A 12,911-nucleotide genomic window follows, 5' to 3' on the forward strand; every position below is an offset into this window, starting at 1 on the left:
GAGGACTATTTGGGTCCATTATACAATATGGAGGACTATGTGGGGGCCATTATATAATATTGAGTACTATGTGGGGTTCATTAAACAATATGGAGGGCTATGTGGGGTCCATTATACAATATGGAGGGCTATGTGGGGTCCATTATACAATATGGAGGGCTATATGGGGTCCATAATACTATATGGTGGACTATGTGGGGTCCATTATACAATATGGAGGGCTATATGGGGTCCATAATACTATATGGAGGACTATGTGGGGTCCATTATACAATATGGAGGGCTATGTGGGGCCCATTATACAATATGGAGGGCTATGTGGGGCCCATTATACTATATGGAGGACTATGAGGGGCCCATTACACTATGTGGCGGACTATGTGGAACCCACTATACTATTTGGAAGGCTACAGTAGCGACGAAAACTCTAGCTTTTTTTTTTTTCTTCTTAAGTGTAATTACTTCTGTCAGGTTGTTGTGATGCCATTTTGCCATTTTCCTGGTGATGAAATGAAAGTACATGAAGTTGTCATCAAGCAAAACCTTAATTTTAACCAAACTGCTTTTGAATATAGGTATGATCATTTAATTAAAGAAAACGGCATATACTATTTATTGATCACAACAGAGTAAAATAAAATGATATAATACACATGATTTAGAAGACTCACAGATTTATCATTTGGCCACTTGTTTTTACCTACGTCCTTGAGCCCTATGGGTTGACATGTTCTACACGAAACATCTGCCTGTGTAGAGCATAAATATTTACCAGCTGAATGAAATGTGACATACTGTGATCAGACTTCTGCGTCCCGTGGAGGAAGATTGTGTGTCCCTTGGGCCAGATTAGCACAGTCACTTCCTCCCCTCAATGGTGCAGTCACGGTTCCCCCTCCTTCTGTTCAACAAATAAATTAATGAATGTCTCGTTTAGGAATTTCCAATGCTTTTTCTGGAACAGGACAAGAATTTTTTCTTAATCCAGATCAAGACATACAAATAACAGTTTGCAGTTTTATAAATTTTAAGAAATAAGCATAAGACATTTCTCACGGAGGAGAATAGACCATTTATTATGTTCGTTTTTTGTAACAGTTATTGACAAAGATGCAAATGGCATGATATTACACATAGCAAAAATAAATTTCTCAAAAGGGTTGGACCATATGCACCTTCTGGTCCCCTCAGAGATAATGGAGTAATGTCCAGTAAGTATGAACCCCAAAATCTTATTCCCATGATGCCAGAATCCTCTACAGAAGATTGGTCAAGAACAGAAAGACTTCCTCAATAATTGGGAAAAAAAATGAGTGTATAACAATTTATCCTTCACCTATTTGACCACAATTAAAGGGAATATGTCAGCAGGTTTTTGTTATGTAATCTGAGAGCAGCATAATGTAGAGGCAGGAGCCTGATTCCAGAGATATATCACTTACTGGTCTACTTGGTTCAGTACTTTTGATAGAATGCCTGTTTTATCTGTTGTGGATGTGGCAGTTGTCCGAATGTATAACCCCACCCACACCCCTGATTGGCAGTATATACTGGATATTGTCAGCAAGCTGGCCAATCAGTGTTGAGGGCGGGATTAGGCAGATTGGCCTGACTGGCCTGCATGTAACAACTAGTCCTATAGTGATAATCTCCTGCTAATAAAACACTGATTGTATTGTTGTGTTGAATCTACAACACACAACCTAGTAAATGACACATTCCTTAAATCAGGCTGTCTTACCATATAGTATGCTGCTCTCAAATGTAATAGCAAAACCTGCTGACAGATTCCCTTTAAAATAATGTTTTTTAGTTGGAATTTTCACGGCATTGCCATGCTACTGCAAGATCTCTAAAGTTGTTCCACCAGAATGTGAAAAGGAGCTTTCAAGGCTTAAACAATATACAGACTCCGTATTATAATTATGGAGCAAGGATCTTCAATCTGTGGTTCCAGTGGTTCCCACTTCCAGCATGTTGTGGGATGGTGATTCTCAGCTACTTAAGGAATACAGATGGGACAGACCACTGTATTACAGTCTTTAAAATTCATTCATAAATTTCCAAGTTCTCCAACCAACTGAGAGGATCATAAAAAACTACATATATTAGTGGTGACACAGTACATTTACACTACCCCACAATTACAGGGAAACCTCTCTGAGATGAGCAACCAAATTTCATTGAAAAATAAAAAAATATTATTCAAGAGGGGAAGATCTCTCAATGAGGCGGTCAATATACATGAGACATAAGGAAAATGAAATTTGGTGGTTATAAATAAACGATCCAACATCATTTCCTTGAACAATAGTCAACTAAACCATACAAATGTAAGGATTACCACTAATGCCCAAGAAATACAGTCAAGGCCAGAAATATTTGGACAGTGACACAAGTTTTGTTATTTTAGCTGTTTACAAAAACATGTTCAGAAATACAATTATATATATAATATGGGCTGAAAGTGTACACTCCCAGCTGCAATATGAGAGTTTTCACATCCAAATCGGAGAAAGGGTTTAGGAATCATAGCTCTGTAATGCATAGCCTCCTCTTTTTCAAGGGACCAAAAGTAATTGGACAAGGGACTCTAAGGGCTGCAATTAACTCTGAAGGCGTCTCCCTCGTTAACCTGTAATCAATGAAGTAGTTAAAAGGTCTAGGGTTGATTACAGGTGTGTGGTTTTGCATTTGGAAGCTGTTGCTGTGACCAGACAACATGCGGTCTAAGGAACTCTCAATTGAGGTGAAGCAGAACATCCTGAGGCTGAAAAAAAAGAAAAAATCCATCAGAGAGATAGCAGACATGCTTGGAGTAGCAAAATCAACAGTCGGGTACATTCTGAGAAAAAAGGAATTGACTGGTGAGCTTGGGAACTCAAAAAGGCCTGGGCGTCCACGGATGACAACAGTGGTGGATGATCGCCGCATACTTTCTTTGGTGAAGAAGAACCCGTTCACAACATCAACTGAAGTCCAGAACACTCTCAGTGAAGTAGGTGTATCTGTCTCTAAGTCAACAGTAAAGAGAAGACTCCATGAAAGTAAATACAAAGGGTTCACATCTAGATGCAAACCATTCATCAATTCCAAAAATAGACAGGCCAGAGTTAAATTTGCTGAAAAACACCTCATGAAGCCAGCTCAGTTCTGGAAAAGGATTCTATGGACAGATGAGACAAAGATCAACCTGTACCAGAATGATGGGAAGAAAAAAGTTTGGAGAAGAAAGGGAACGGCACATGATCCAAGGCACACCACATCCTCTGTAAAACATGGTGGAGGCAACGTGATGGCATGGGCATGCATGGCTTTCAATGGCACTGGGTCACTTGTGTTTATTGATGACATAACAGCAGACAAGAGTAGCCGGATGAATTCTGAAGTGTACCGGGATATACTTTCAGCCCAGATTCAGCCAAATGCCGCAAAGTTGATCGGACGGCGCTTCATAGTACAGATGGACAATGACCCCAAGCATACAGCCAAAGCTACCCAGGAGTTCATGAGTGCAAAAAAGTGGAACATTCTGCAATGGCCAAGTCAATCACCAGATCTTAACCCAATTGATCATGCATTTCACTTGCTCAAATCCAGACTTAAGACGGAAAGACCCACAAACAAGCAAGACCTGAAGGCTGCGGCTGTAAAGGCCTGGCAAAGCATTAAGAAGGAGGAAACCCAGCGTTTGGTGATGTCCATGGGTTCCAGACTTAAGGCAGTGATTGCCTCCAAAGGATTCGCAACAAAATATTGAAAATAAAAATATTTTGTTTGGGTTTGGTTTATTTGTCCAATTACTTTTGACCTCCTAAAATGTGGAGTGTTTGTAAAGAAATGTGTACAATTCCTACAATTTCTATCAGATATTTTTGTTCAAACCTTCAAATTAAACATTACAATCTGCACTTGAATTCTGTTGTAGAGGTTTCATTTCAAATCCAATGTGGTGGCATGCAGAGCCCAACTCGCCAAAATTGTGTCACTGTCCAAATATTTCTGGACCTAACTGTATGTTTGAAGCCGACATTCTCAGTGTTTCCGCCAATAGAACTAATTGATTTTAGTAAACTCAGCACAAGCATGATTTTAAAATTTGTTGGATTGCCGAAGATAGTTGTCCACTTTAGATATCTAAGCTTTCTTTTGAAATATATATTTTCTGATATGTGATAAGATGATTTTAACCAACATAATAAATACCGGGATCTCAAAAAAATAATTAAACAGATTTGTGAAAAAATCCCTTTAAAAGATATATATAGCGTTTATATACTTTATTCAATAAAGCATATATCTTTTAAAGGGATTGTTTCAAAAGTCTGGTTGTGATAAGATGACAACAAACACTCCAATAGGGATTAGTCAATGCCAAATTGCAATCGGAAGAATTTTTGTAAGAAGGGTCTATAAAACTAATTTCACCAAAGAGGAGATGCTGGGAAAAATGATCCTTTTCACTATATTAAAAAAGTTACAGTTAAAATTCATTCTAAGATAAATTTCACAAATATCTAAATTTTTAAAAATCCCTACTTATAAAGGGCATACATACAAAATGGTCTTTGATATAAAAAAAAGAGAACTTTAAAAACAGAAACTTCACTTTTCCATGAGTTGAATTTCACAGGCCTTCAAGGTCTATATCAATTGATCAACTATGTCTTCTGGCCAACATTCTACTTACATTGCACATTAACAAGGTGGCCTTCACCTAGAATCAGTGTGTAGAAGAGATGAAGAGGTTCTTCTATTTTTTGTTATTATCTATTTTGGTGGGCAGAGATCCACTTAGACTTCAGCTCGATGATCATATTACTGTAATCACATGATTTCATGATAAAACAATCAAGTGTCCATGTGCATCAATGTCCATGTACGAGTCATCATTAGCTTCTGGGTCTATGGAAAAGAAGATTTACCATCTAAGGTTGGTTTGGACTATTTTCATGTAGGCCATGTGCAGGATTCAATCTCTTCTGAGACACTACAGTGATATCAATTAAAAATGAGGGACTAATTAAAGCTACAAGGCAAAAAGAGGGGCAAGAAAACCAACCAGCAGGAGGAAAAGGCGAGTTATTATGAACCCATATCAAATCGGATAGGGACTATTTACATTTTAGATATGGAAACCACTTTTTTTAGTGTGTGTCTCCATCCAGATGAGCCAGAATTAGTTTTCTTGCAACTTTCACACCCTGGAAAAATGGATTTAGAGATAGATGTAAGGGCATAATAAAAAAACGTGTCCAATCTGTACCTTATAACCAAAGCAAGCCGATGTACCTGCAAAGCAAACAGGAGCACCAAAACCAGGGTTATCTACCATTTTCTAGAATTATATAAAATAATAAGCTTAAGAGGAAGCCATCAGAGCACCCTTAGTAGTCCTCGACCTGGTGGTCACGCTGCATTGTTGACAGAGTACACTGTTTCTTTTGCTGATTGCTGCAATCACAACACTGATGAAGGTGAGAGGAAATAGGAGGAAGACGGGCAGCTGCCACTGGCTGGGGATCTCTCTCATGATGTTGCGGAGGCTTTTTCCAATTGTGTGGCTGAAAAGTTCCACCGGATGGACCACAAATCTACCAATAACTGAACTGATGGCCTAAAAAAAAAAAAAAACCAAAAAAAAACCAGAAGGCATGAGTGGAAAATTATGGAGTTATAGATAGTGATTTAAGTGTACAACACCTAAAAATCATTTTTTTTTAAAACAAAAAAGTATGAATAAAGAAAAGACACATACATAACGCTTCTCTATTAAGTGTCATTTATTGTACTCAGTAGTTACTGCTACTTCTGCTTCCCCCAATGCAATATAAAAGGTAATTAAGGTATCAAGCACCATAAAGATGGTGCAAACTGCACAACCCAAGAGGTAAATGGGAACATTTCGACCTACAAAGTAGAAAACAAATGTTGTCACTGACACAAAGAGGAGCCCATATAGTGTTCTTGCACACGGGCCCTCTTCGGTCCTTGTCCATGACTACCAAGCATAAAAACAAGGAGCTCAACCTAAGGGGACTTTATTGCTCTTTCTTGATGGTGGTAAACCACTCAACCATAATTGGTGCAACCTATGCAGCAACACAGGAGCCCAAGAGGTGAGGAGGGCCATTTATACCTCCAAAGCTGGTAGAATTATGCATTATGATGAGCCCTTTTGCTGCAAAGAGCCCATATACTGTTCTTACTCAGGGGCCCTTTACCATCTGTGTCTGCCAGTAAAGATGAGCGAACCTTTAGAAGTTCGGTTCACTGGCAGCAAACAAACTGAAGCTCCATATTTCCGAACTTGGCCAGAGGAGGTTCCGAATCACTGATTGGCATTTTGCGTCTTCGCCCACATACAGCTATAAGCAGTATACTTCCGGGGGAGGATGGGCAGGCTTTTTCAATTTTTTTCTGTTACACACCACATGTGATCATGCTGTTAAAACCCCCAGTGTGTGCCGTTCAAACACTGCAAGGGACTCACACAGGGCTGAGCACCAAGCGTACCTGAGCACAGCGTTACTCGTGCAAGTTAAGTTTGAACATAAAACATCTGAACTCCGAACCCTTTTTTTAAGTTGGTGTTCGGTTCGAAAACCGAACCTCGGGTTCACTCATCTCTATCCACCAGTGCACTGAACGTACTCTCTAAGAACAGTAAATACATGGACAATTGGCATAAGTGTTCACAGAGATAATGTATCCACAAAAAAAAACAACAAATTGTAGAATATGTTGTACCATGTGGCATATGTACAAGATGCAGAAAATTATGTATAAAGTGCAAAGTGTACTTCATCTAGTGGTGAAACCTCAGAGAATAAGGCGGGCTTTATATGTTGCGACATCGCTAGCAATTGCTAGCGATGTCTAGTGTGATAGTACCCACCCCCGTCGCACATGTGATATGTGGTGATTGCTGCCGTAGCGAACATTATCGCTACGGCAGCTTCACACGTACATACCTGCTCGGTGACGTCGCTGTGACTGCCGAACAATCCCTCCTTCAAGGGGGAGGTGCGTTCGGCGTCACAGCGACGTCACTAATCGGCCGGCCAATAGAAGCGGAGGGGCGGAGATGAGCGGGACATAACATCCCGCCCACCTTCTCCCTTCTGCATTGCCGTCGGCACGCAGGTAAGGAGATGTTTGTCGCTCCTGCGGGTTTACACACAGCGATGTGTGGAGCTGCAGGAACGACAAACAACATCGAACCTGTGGTCGAACCGACATTACGGAAATGAATGATGTGACACAGATCAGCGATATTGTACGCTTCTGTGCTCGTTCATCGTTGCACCTAGAATTTACACGTTGCGATGTCGCTACTGGCGCTGGATGTGCGTCACTAATGACGTGACCCCGACGATATATCGGTAGCGATGTCGCAACGTGTAATGCCCCCCTAAGTGCATGACACAATCAGCCATATATTTTCCAAGTCACTGCTAGATAATTCTTCAGAATGACCATTAAAATATTCAGTGTTGGCAGATTAACTCCTCTGCAGGAGCTCACTGCATACTAATTTATTATAAAGTTGGCATGCAAGTGTTTGGCCACCCCTGGTCAAAATTACTGTTATTGTGAACAGTTAAGCAAGTTGAAGATAAACTGATCTCTAAAAGGCATAAAGTTAAAAATGATACATTTCCTTTGTATTTGAGGCAAAAAAAAAAAAAAAAAATATATATATACCGTATTTTTCGAACTATAAAACGCACCGGACCATAAGATGCACCCTGGTTTTAGAGGAGGAAAATAAAATTTCAAGGAAAAAATGTGGTCATGACACACTGTTATGGGGCGAGGATCTGCTGCTGACACTATTATGGCGGTAATGTCCCCAAATTCTCTACTAAGGTATCCCCCATCTTGGTAATGATCCTCCTGCCTTGTATATAATCCTTTATATATTTTATATATATATATATATATATATATATATTTTATATATATATATATATATATATATATATATATATATATATATATATATATATATATATATATATATATATATATATATATATATATATAATATATCTCTATATCCCTTATCCTGGTATGCACCCACATCCTGATAAATACCCCCATTCTGGTATAGCCCCAATCATGTTATATATCCCCATCCTGCTATATACCCCCATCCTGCTATCTGGCCTCTATCCTATGGCACAGAAAAAAAAATAAACGTTTATACTCACCTTTCCTCAATCCCTGAAGCATTGATCATCTTCCGGTCTGTGTCAGCAGCAGCGCCACTGACCTGTGTGGAGCCGTTCCCCTGCAGCATCACGATGTTCTCCTCTCTGCCGGCTCGCTGTTGTGTGTGGAGACTAGTGCGCACAGGGATGACATCATCGCTGTGCTCACCGCTCTCTACACAGATCAGCTGACTGGCAGACAGGAAGACATTGCGATGCTGCAGGGGGACGGTGAGTATACCGTACTTATTCACTGCCCCCCGCGCTGATGATGATACGCGGGGGGGGGCAGTGAATACAGCCACACATGATCACTCTAGGCTGTAGTTGTCAGGGGTGATTGCTCACAGCAAGTTGGGCTGCAGTGTGTACATCGCCCAGGCCAAAAGCTAATGCTCTACCAGGATACAGCTAACCCCCCCCCCCTATGTGGAAGCAATTTTTGGAGGACATTGTCCTCTTTTTGTTGCTATTTTTATATTTAGTGTAAGGACCTACAGACATGAGGTCCCGTGACAAGGGTGTAGGCTTATTTTTTATGGCCATAAATACCAACAAAAACCTCATATTTTTTTGTTTGTACAGGATACAGCCAGGCCCCTTTCTGTTGGGCCTTGCATTGTAGAGTGGGGGACGGCTTGGCAGCCCGCCTGATCTAATAGAAGGGCGTCACCTAGTAGGCTGCGGATTTGTGACTGTGCCATCTGCATGTGAACAGCGCTCTATGCAAGCCACCAGTGTGCAGTTTTATCATCTAGCATTCGCCTCCCCTCCATTCCATGGAGGTGTGTGTGTGATCTGCTTTACCTGCACCTGTGATGCTTCCACATTAGTGGGGGTTTAGCTGTATCCTGGTAGAGCATTAGCTTTTGGCCTGGGCGATGTACACACTGCAGACCAACTTGCTGTGAGTAATACTTAATTTTTGTAGGACATTGTCCTTTTTTTGTTGCTATTTTTATATTGTCAGGGGTGATCATGCGGGCCGGCTGTTTACTATTCGTGCACCCCCCCATCCCCCTGTCAGCGCCGGCTTCAGCGCTGAGAGATGATGGGCGGGAGGATGGGCGTGCATATGAAATGACCGGGCCCACGTGATCACGGCAGGCGCTGCTACTGCCTGCTCGTGCCGCCGATGACTCGCTCCACCACTGCATCCTCATTCCCGCAGCCCTATATTCAGACTATAAGACGCACCACCCACTTTCCCCCAACATTTGGGGGGAAAAAAGTGCGTCTTATAATCCGAAAAATGCGGTAAATATTTTGATTTGCTAAATCTTCCTGAACCTCTTTTACAGTTAAGCAGGGGTTCTGTTTTGTCTCTCTAGCAACCCTACAAGCAGCTCTCCCAGAAATAGACTTTAGATGACGTGTTCTGGACCAGAACTTGACCCGAACCTCATTGGTAGTCAATGATTGGGCAGTTCAGGTCTCCATCCACATAGAGCCAGCCATAAACAGAGCACTTCTGGGGAGGACAGGGTTTTTACTTTTGTTTTGTACACTCTACATCCAATAATGTTGATTTTACCCACACTGCAAGCAGCTTGCACTGGGCAGAGCACCGAGCGCATCTGAGCACAGCGCTGCTCACTCAAATGGTTTCCATACGTAAAGCACTTGAACTCTGAACTTGAACACTAATGTTTTTGTAAATTCTATGTTTGGTACCAACATTGAACTTTAAAAGTTCAGGTCCGCTCATCTCTATTCCTGTTAACTCTGCCATTTTTTAATTACATTGTGAATTGATGAAAGGTCTACTTGAAAACGTTTCGCTATTTTCATACAAACGTCTCCAGCTTTGTGGGCCTCCACTATTTTTAGAGTGCTAGGCAGCTGCTTAGAAGAACCCATGGCTACTGTTTGTGGCACAGGGTTAGAGAAGGCTGGGTTTTTATAAAGCTGTGAAAGTTGCATCACCTGGCCTTTCCTAAAGATAGTAAATAAACCATAACCATAATAGGCTAATTAAGGTCTTAAACCTTGGTCAAAGTTATCTGAGCACACAAATCTCCAATTTCCAATCTCCAATCCAATCTCCAATCCATTTTAGTATGCCAACTTATATAAATACACTCACTGCTCAAAAATTAAAGGGAACACTCAAATAACATCCTAGATCTCAATGAATGAAATATTGTCATTTAATACTTTGTTCTGTACAAAGTTGAATGTGCGGACAACAAAATAACACAAAAATCATCAATGGAAATCAAATGTTTTAACCAATGGAGGCCTGGATTTGAAGACACACAAAATTAAAGTGGAAACAAGTCAAAATGAAGCTCCGTATTGTGTGTGGCCTCCACATGCCTGTATGACCTCCCTACAATTTCTGGGCATGCTACTGATGAGGTCGCAAATGGTCTGAGGGATCTCCTCCCAGACCTGGACTAAAGCAATCGCCAACTCCTGGACAGTCTGTGGTGCAATGTGACGGTGGATGGAGCGAGACATGATGTCCCAGATGTGCTCAATCAGATTCCGGTCTGGGGAACGGGCGGGCCAGTCCATAGCTTCAATCCCTTCATCTTGCAGGAACTGCTGACACTACAGCCACATGAGGTTTGGCATTGTCCTGCATTAGGAGGAACCCAGGGCCAACTGCACCAGAATGTGGTCTCACAAGGGGTCTGAGGATCTCATCTCGGTACCTAATGGCAGTCAGGCTACCTCTGGCAAGCACTTAGAGGGCTGGCGGCTCTCCATAGAAATGCCACCCAACACCATTACTGACCCACTGCCAAAACGGTCATGCTGAAGGATGTTGCAAGCAGCAGATCGCTCTCCATGGTGTCTCCAGACTCTGTCACATCTGTCACATGTGCTCAGTGTGAACCAGCTTTCATCAGTGAAGAGCACAAGGCGCCAGTGGCGAATTTGCCAATCCTGGTGTTCTGTGGCAAATGGCAAGCGTCCTGCACGGTGTTGGGCAAGGAGCACAACCCCCATCTGTGGACGTCGGGCCCTCATGTCATCCTCATGGAGTCGGCTTCTAAAAGTTTGTGCAGACACATGCACATTTGTGGCTTGCTGGAGGTCATTTTGCAGGGCTCTAGCAGTTCTCCTCCTGTTCCTCCTTGCACAAAGATGGAGGTAGCGGTCTTGCTGCTGGGTTGTTGCCCTCCTACGGCCCCCTCCACGTCTCCTGGTGTAGTGGCCTGTCTCGCGGTAGCGCCTCCATCCTTTGGACACTACGCTGACAGACACGGCAAACCTTCTTGCCACAGCTCGCATTGATGTGCCACCCTGGATGAGCTGCACTACCTGTGCCACTTGTGTGGGTCGTAGTGTCAGTCTCATGCTACCATGAGTGTGAGAGCAGAACCAACATTCAAAACTGAACAAAACATCAGCCAGAAAGCATTGGTACTGAGATGTGGTCTGTGGTCCCCACCTGCAGAAACACTCCTTTATTGAGTGTGTCTTGATAATTGCCAATAATTTCCATCTGATGTCTATTCCATTTACACAACAGCATGTGAAATTGATTATCAATCAGTGTTGCTTCCTAAGTGGACAGTTTGATTTCACAGATGTTTGATATTCGGTTTATATTCGGTTGGTTAAGTGTTCCCTTTAATTTTTTGAGCAGTGTATGTAGCTATACGTACAGTTGAAACCAGAAGTTTACATAAAATATCTACAAAGACACATCTACATGTTTTTCTCACTATCTGACATGAAATCACAAACCTTTACCATTTTATGTCAATTAGGAACCATTGCCCTTAAACTGTATGACTTGGGTCAAATGTTTTGGAAATTCATCCACAAGCTTCTCACAATAGTTGGTAGGAATTTGGGTTCATTCCTCCTGACAGAACTGGTGTAACTGAGCTATGTTTGTAGGTCGCCTTGCTTGCATCTGCCTTTTCAGCTTTGCCCAAACATTTTCAATAGGATTGAGATCAGGGCTTTGTGATGGCCACTCCAAAACATTGACTATGTTATCCTTAAGCCACTTTGCAACCAGTTTGGCAGTATGTTTCGGGTCATTGTCCATTTCGAAGATCCATTTCCGTCCAAGCTTTAAGTTCCTGGCTAATGTCTTGACATGTTGCTTCAGTATTGCCACATAATCTTCTTTTCTCATTATGTCATCTATTTTGTGAAGTGCACTAGTCCCTCCTGCAGCAAAACAACCCCACAACATGCTGCTGCCATCCTTGTGTTTCACAGTTGAAATGTAGTTCCTAGGCTTCAAAGCTTCTCCCTATTTCCTCCAGACATAACAATGGTCATTATGACCAAACAGTTCAATTTTAGTTTCGTCAGACCACAGGACATGTCTCCAACAATTAAGGTATTTGTTGCTGGGTGCATTTGTAAACATTAATCTGTCTTTATGTTTGTTTCGGAGTAATGGCTTCTTACTGGCAGAGTGGCCTTTCAACCCATGTTGATACATTACTCATTGCACTGTGGATAATGACACAATCTTACCAGCTTTGACAAGTATCGTCACAAGGTCTTTTGCGTTTGTTCTTGGGTTGCTATGCACATGTCTGACTAAAGCATGTTCATCTCTGGTACACAGAACCTGTCTCCCTTCCTGAGCGGTATGATGGCTGGACATTCCCATCTTGTATGTACTTGCATACAATTGTTTGTACAGATGAACAAGGCACCTTCAAGTATCTGGAAATTGCACCCAAGGATGCTTGTGCAAGTCCACAATTCTCTTCC

Source organism: Anomaloglossus baeobatrachus, chromosome 5 (assembly GCF_048569485.1).
Source record: "Anomaloglossus baeobatrachus isolate aAnoBae1 chromosome 5, aAnoBae1.hap1, whole genome shotgun sequence".
In the NCBI taxonomy this organism is placed as follows: domain Eukaryota; kingdom Metazoa; phylum Chordata; class Amphibia; order Anura; family Aromobatidae; genus Anomaloglossus; species Anomaloglossus baeobatrachus.